This window comes from Pelodiscus sinensis, chromosome 1, assembly GCF_049634645.1.
Source record: "Pelodiscus sinensis isolate JC-2024 chromosome 1, ASM4963464v1, whole genome shotgun sequence".
In the NCBI taxonomy this organism is placed as follows: Eukaryota; Metazoa; Chordata; order Testudines; family Trionychidae; genus Pelodiscus; species Pelodiscus sinensis.
The window spans coordinates 286,072,142-286,079,039 of NC_134711.1; positions in this window are offsets into that span (position 1 = coordinate 286,072,142).

Genomic DNA, 6,898 nt, shown 5'->3' on the forward strand with positions numbered 1-6,898 from the left:
TCCTAAATGGTAAGAACTAGGATCACCAAACTTGGTATGAAGATACCTCTTTTCATAACTTAAAGCAACATAAGGGTTTGGCTGTGCCAGGAAAACAGGATGTGCTGGAATGGGTTGCTTCTCATAAAGCCAAACAAGAGACAGAATCTCCAAATCAAAGAGGCTGCATTGAGACTACAGGCTTCTTTCACAAGAAGCTTTTTTCAGAAGAGATCTTCCAAATAAACGTCTTTCAAAAGGGAGCATCCACACTGCAAAAGTGCATCAAAAAATTATCTGCTTTTTCGAAAGAAAGTGTCCAGACTGAATGGACACTCTCTCACGTGTAAGCTATGATTGCTATGGACAGAATGGCCACCAGGGCACCTGTGCTTTTTCCTCTTTCCTCTTCTTCTAAAAGAACTCTCTCTTCCCCGTTCACACACGCCTTTTTGCGATAGAGATCTTTCGCAAAAAGGCTTTTTTCTCATAGAATGAGGATTTCCAGTGCCAAAAAACCCCCCTCAATTTTTTTGATTTTCTTGCGGAAGAATGCAATTGCAGTGTGGACATTCCTCAAGTTTTGTCATAAAAATGGCCGACAAAACTCTGTAGTGTAGACATACCCTGACAGTCCTCAAAACTCACATAACTGAGCAAATGTAGAAAGAAACTGAACTAAGATAACCCAGAAAAATTGGATGTTCCTGGAATAGGACTGCTTCTCAATAAATCCTACAGAAAAGAGATGAAAATGTTGACATTTGGAGTAGTGCTCTGTTTTGGTACAGCTAAGGTTTGAAAACTAGAAGCAAACATTATTGGAAACCACATTGACTATAGCTCTTTTTTGTTAAAACATAGTGAATCATAACAGTATATAGAAATGAAGAAAAACAATATACTTGATAGAATTCTCACTTAAAAATTTACTAACAAAATGGAAAAGTTTTAACAATCTCTTTTTAAAGAAATCAAAAATAAAAATTAACTTCATTATAATAACACTCTATTTTTGAAAAATACATTCATTTAAATAAAGCATGTACATTTTCCTTTTATTTAAAAACTCCCCACATAATTTACAGTGTCTGCTGTGTAAAACTATTTTGGCCTTTTTCCACTAGACTGCAGATTTACAGATAATTTTCAGTATAGAACTACCAAATTCTGGAGAAGTGAATCACAGGAGGCACCTCTGGTTTCTTTTACTTTTGCAAAGGAATCTTTGGCTATATTTAGACTGCACCTTTAAACGGGAAAAAGATACGCAATTTGCACTACGCAAATTGCATGACTTTTTTCTATTTAATTTTGAAAGAGGCTTTTTTTGAAATTTGGTGCATCTACACGCCACCAAATTTCAGAAAAAAGTGCTCTTTCAAGCTATCCCTTATTCCTTGTAGAATGAGGTTTACAGGGATGATGAAAGAGCATGTCCGTTCTTTCAAAAAAAATCAAAAAAGCATCCAGTATCCCGAAAAAGCAATGCAGTCTATATGTAGCCATAGTAATAATCTATTTTAACTCCCAACTATAATTCATATTCCATAGTATTCTGTTAGTATTCCATAGTATTCATGTGTGTGTGGTGGGGAGAGGGTTAGGGGAGGAAGAGTACAGGCCTTACTCAGTTGAACTGCTGATATTCCAGATGCTGTGGCATCTGATATGAGAGGGTGCTTTAGTTCATGAGACAATGACATAACAAAATCCCAAGGGTGGAACTTGACAGTAGAAAAATCCAAAGTGTAAATAAATTACAAATTTTTAGCAGTGAAGGAAATTATACACTGAAGTAGTCTGCTGGAGATTGAGGCATGTCCTCAGTCACCTGAAGTATTTATATCAGGATTAGATGGCTTTTTTAGGATATATAGTTTAATGTAACCACAAGTTACTGTGCTGAAGCAGGAATTAGATGATATGCTCCCAAAGGCATTGAAATCTATGAATCTGAAAAGCACTGTTGATCTATGACCTGCGCTGCTAATTCCGGTGCTTACTCTAGACAGATATATTCAGAGGCACTCACCATAGAAGTGTTCACCTGCCAATCTGAGGATGAGCTACCTCCTTCCAGCACTATAACTGTGGTGAAAAAAACCCAACAGTGATAAATATTTTGTTGTTCTATTGCTCAAGAGTCATGATATAGAAAGTTCCTGTAAATGGACAGGAGTGAGAAACAAAATCTGCCCTGGGATGCTGTCAGAGGATATTAAACATTAATGGTTAGAGACCGTGGAAAGAAAAAAGAGGTGGAAAGAGACAGCATCATGAAGATGAAGTCATTTCTTTGACAGTACGTTCAAGATGTGACCCCTGTAATTGTCACTAAGGTCATTGAATAATACTATCAAGAGTGTTCCTCTGTGAAGTTATTGGCCACAAATGCTAATGATGCTTAGGGCTACTTTAAATTACATAGTCATTTTTTTCGAGTTTAATAAAAGTACGGGACACCTATTGGCTTCTCTCAGTTCTTTCCTCTTTACCACAGTCTACTTGGAAGCATCTGGCAAATGTCCTGAGAGACACACCTACTTGTGGGTAGCACCAAACTAGCACTGCATTGCTCAACCACGAGGTATTATTTTTTACACCATTTATTTTGCATTAAACTGAAGAAAAGGTTAGATTCTAATCAGCTGGGAAACAACACATGGGCCTGAAGGCACTAGGATAAGAATGGCTCAAGTAACCAGAGTTGGCATTTGAAGTCCATACCCATCTGCACAGGATTATATCAATCTCCAGATCTACAGTGAGAAGGATTTCTCTCCCCACTATTGTCTCCCGAAGGGATGTGCATCAGCAGGGAAGGATACATTGGCTTTCATCCTTCTAAGAAACATTGAGATCTCAGTCCAGTGATGCACTTATGCAGACCCGCCATATGGCTAAGCATCTGCTTAAGTGATTTTCTGGATTGCAGATGATCTACAATAATTTCCTAGGAAGGCAGGGGAAGCAGTGACTGGTGAGCCTCTGTCCTTGCTATCTCTTTCTGTGTTTCTGGACTCAATATACTAAAAGGAAACTTATCTCATTTTTGTTCATCTTGGCGAACATCCTTTTTGTGTAGTCTTGGAAGAATTTCTACCACAATATTTCTCTGCAGCCAGCTGTAATAGCAAGTGGCATGAGGCATGTTTGGCTCAAGAGCTGAGGGCTTAGGATAGCATGGAAATCTTTTTTTGTTTGCTATGGACCAAATCTGTAGCTTCTAACTCAGGACCTTGTGCTCCCCGTTGCTTTGGAGCCAGATTCTGCTGCCCTGATTCACACGGAAAAGTACTTTACTCTATGAGTAGTTACACTGGAAACAAGAGGCTCATTGGTGGGGTAAGATAAAACACCACGCAAGTGTTCTCTTGCTGAGCAGAGCAAGGACAGTACCTAGAAGAGCCTTCCAATACTTAGGGGGTGCAGAAATAGGGGGTACCACCTTCAGGCCTACTGATGGTGGGGGGCAAAGGGAGAAGTTGCCCCAGGGCCCAGCAATTCAAACAGAGCCCAGGGCTCCAGCTGCCACCACTGCCTCAGTAGCAGCAGTGGCAGCTAGAGCCCCAGGCCCCTTTGAATTGCTAGGGGAGCACAGCTCTGCATGTTCCACAGAGCTGTCCCCCGCCCCCACACACACACCTTGCTTTGTGGTCCTGAGTTGCTTTTGGCTACCCTGCCACCTCCTCTCTAAGCCACGGAAGCCTCTGTGCAGGTCTCCTGCTCTAGTGGTAGGGAGAAGGTAGAAAGGAATGAATTGGCTCTATTGGGTTCTACTGTATTTTCTCCTACAGTTCATGGACTGTCTACATCCAAGCAAATACCTGCACTTGCTCTACTGCAAATTGTCTGTGTCCACTCTGTGACCTTCCATACTTAAGAGGTTCTACAGGGGTAGCAGTAATTAGAGAGGCCCTCGGCAACGTTTATATCAAAGAACTGTCAAACAAAGTGGGAGGGAGTGGGTTGTACAATAGTCTTAGCATCATCCTGCAAGAGCTGGGTTTGGTGGTTGAATACCTTGCCATTGCCATAAAGAATCGTTCAATCCCACCTTGCTCCTGAGCCAGTCATGGGGGAAACTACCAGAGTTTCTGTTTCAGTGTGGTAAGTGTGTTACCAAAGAACAGCACCTGCCCTGGCCTAAGCATGCTGCATAGCATAGCCTGCAGACTGGTGACCTAAAGACACGAGCACATTCCCTATGAAGACCATGAGTTTGTGGAGCAGCACCAAGTGCAAAAGCAACATCCCTATGCATGCTCTCTGCAACAATAAATAGGTAGCACTGCCTTGCTGTCTCACAGCCCAATGTAGCCTTAGAGGCTCACAAGTTCTGTTCCCCAGGATTCGATCTTTGACGTGCAAGATGGAGGACTAAACCTCAGGGAATATAATATGAAATGATAACAGGGCAGAACAAGGCTCACCGAGAGAGCCTTTAGTGCTGTCAGTTTGATTCTGAACAATCACCCTGTTGTAATGAGGCTATTCATGTGTTTATACACTTCTCAGGAATGGGAGTGTCAAAATGCATTGTTGTCAGAGGAGGAAATGTCCTACAAAAACCATTTCTTATATAATCAGTGGAAATTCTCAGCCATAAATAAGGGGCTTTCCTTTCAGGAGCAATTAGTGTTGGGCTAATAACACAGTAGTTTCATTGAGTGTTTCTTTCACAGATCATCTGGTGTAGTGAACGCAACAAAAACAACACTGCCCATTTTGTTAATAATATTCTGTACAAAGAGGACTCAAGCCTCAGCATTTGGGTTTAGATCCAGATTCTGAAATCAAACTTAAGGATGTTTGGCCCTTATGTGTTGGTTTGCCGAGTTATAAGTGTCTGTTTTCAAGTTTTATTGTGCTTGAATCTAGGAGTTTGATTTGGGCTTATATGGGCTTATATGGTAAGTAAATAACTAGCTTACCATATAAGAATTCAGAGGGGTAGCCATTCTAATCTAGATCTTTAAAAACAATGAGTAGTCCAGTGGCACCTCAGTCCTGATCTACACTAGGGCTTTATTTTGAAATAACCCTCCTTAGGTCGACTTTATAAACGGAGCATCCACACTAAATCCCGTTATTTCAAAATAAGAGGCTGCTTATTTAGAAATCTGTACTCTTGTTTTTCTCCGGCAATAATGCTAATTTTGAAATAATTATTTTGAAATAGCGGTAGTGTGGATGCTCCAGTGCCACTATTTCAAAATAACTACTCCCCAGAGTAATTTTAATTAATTCCTCCACAGTGCTTCCTGGGGCTCTAAGTCGAGGCAGCACATCCACATTAACAGAGCCTGCCTTGGACTAATTTCGAGGCTTCCCTGTTGTGGGGACATGCTATTTCGATTTTGTAATATCAGGAGTTATTAAATCGAATTTAGTTATTTTGAAATAGATTCCTAGTATAGACATGGCCTTAGAGACTAACAAAAATATATAGAATCATGAGCTTTCGTGGGTAAAGTGGGTTTTACCCACAAAAGCTCATTATTCCATATTTTTTGATAGTCTCTAATGGTACATTTACACTGCAATGCTATTTCAAAATAATTAGCACTATTCCAAAATAACTTAATCTACACAGCAGGCAGTTATTTTGAAATAGTGTCAAAATACTGTCAAGCTGGAGGACTTCTTCCTCCAACTCCTGTAACCATCACTGTATGAGGAATAAGGAAAGTCGAAGGAAGAGTGCTCTATTTAGAAATAAGTGCTGTGTAGATGCTCCCTATTTCAAAATAAGCTATTTTGAAATAAGCTACGCAATTGATGTAGCTCAATTTGCGTAGCTTATTTCGAGTTAAGCCCTGCTGTATAAATGCACCCTAAAATGCCTCAGAACTACTTGTTTTTATGTAAGGATTGATTCTCATAGCCCTGATAGGCTGATATACTTACATGGGGCATTAACTCAGACAGAAAATAAACTCCAGAACATAGTGTAATTGAAGAGATATACAGGTGACATGAGACTGGCATATGAAAGCTTCATATAAGAAATATTTTGAAGAGAGAAAAAATATACTTGGGGATAAGAATGTAAACATTCCAGAAGCTGACAATTTCTGTGCCTTCCTGTTCTACTTTTTAATTATTTTTGTTTATTGTCTGCCATTCTGAGACCTCATAGGATCTTCATTCATTCTTACCAGTATAACACTGTATGTTTGAGTACACTTCACCACTTCTGTATGAACAGAGCGGGTGAGATTTTCAAATATCGCCCCAAAGGACTCAATCCTGCAAAGACTAAGAAAGATATGCAACTTTATGCACTGTAAATTCTGCTACTAAAGTTAAGTATGCATGCATGTTTGTGTAGGGTCAAGGCCTAAGTTTTGCCAGCTACCAAACCAAAGGTCTTCAGCAACTTTACCAGTTAACTTTGCTTTGGTCGTATATTAACGGGCAACTGTGCACCCAAAACTCACGTCTGCCATTAAAAATAGATTCTGGAGTATACAAATGGGTACACACTCACAGCACACAGGTACTAATCAGACCAAATTCATGGATTATATATGCATATCCCTTCTGCACACATGCAAAAGCATATTTTTTGTATGTTATTATTTGCACATATACTCATTTGCTGCCACAATGCATACATTAGGGTTTAAAAATACACACAAGAGTCTTGAAAGTTATTGAGTTTGTTTGTTTTTTAATTCTATATCTTAGGCCCGCAGTCAAATAATAATTCTCTAGCTAGTCCATTCTCAGATGTTGAATTTACATATGCATGCAACCATAGTTTTGTTCTCACAGTTCTCAAACTGTCGTTCCAACATGTGTTTTGCCTGGCCTTTCCTAGTCAGATAAACCACAGATAAACCACTGAACTCTGGCCACAGCTGTTTTGCAACCCTGAACTCTCCTAAATATGAAATCATTCAACCCTGTT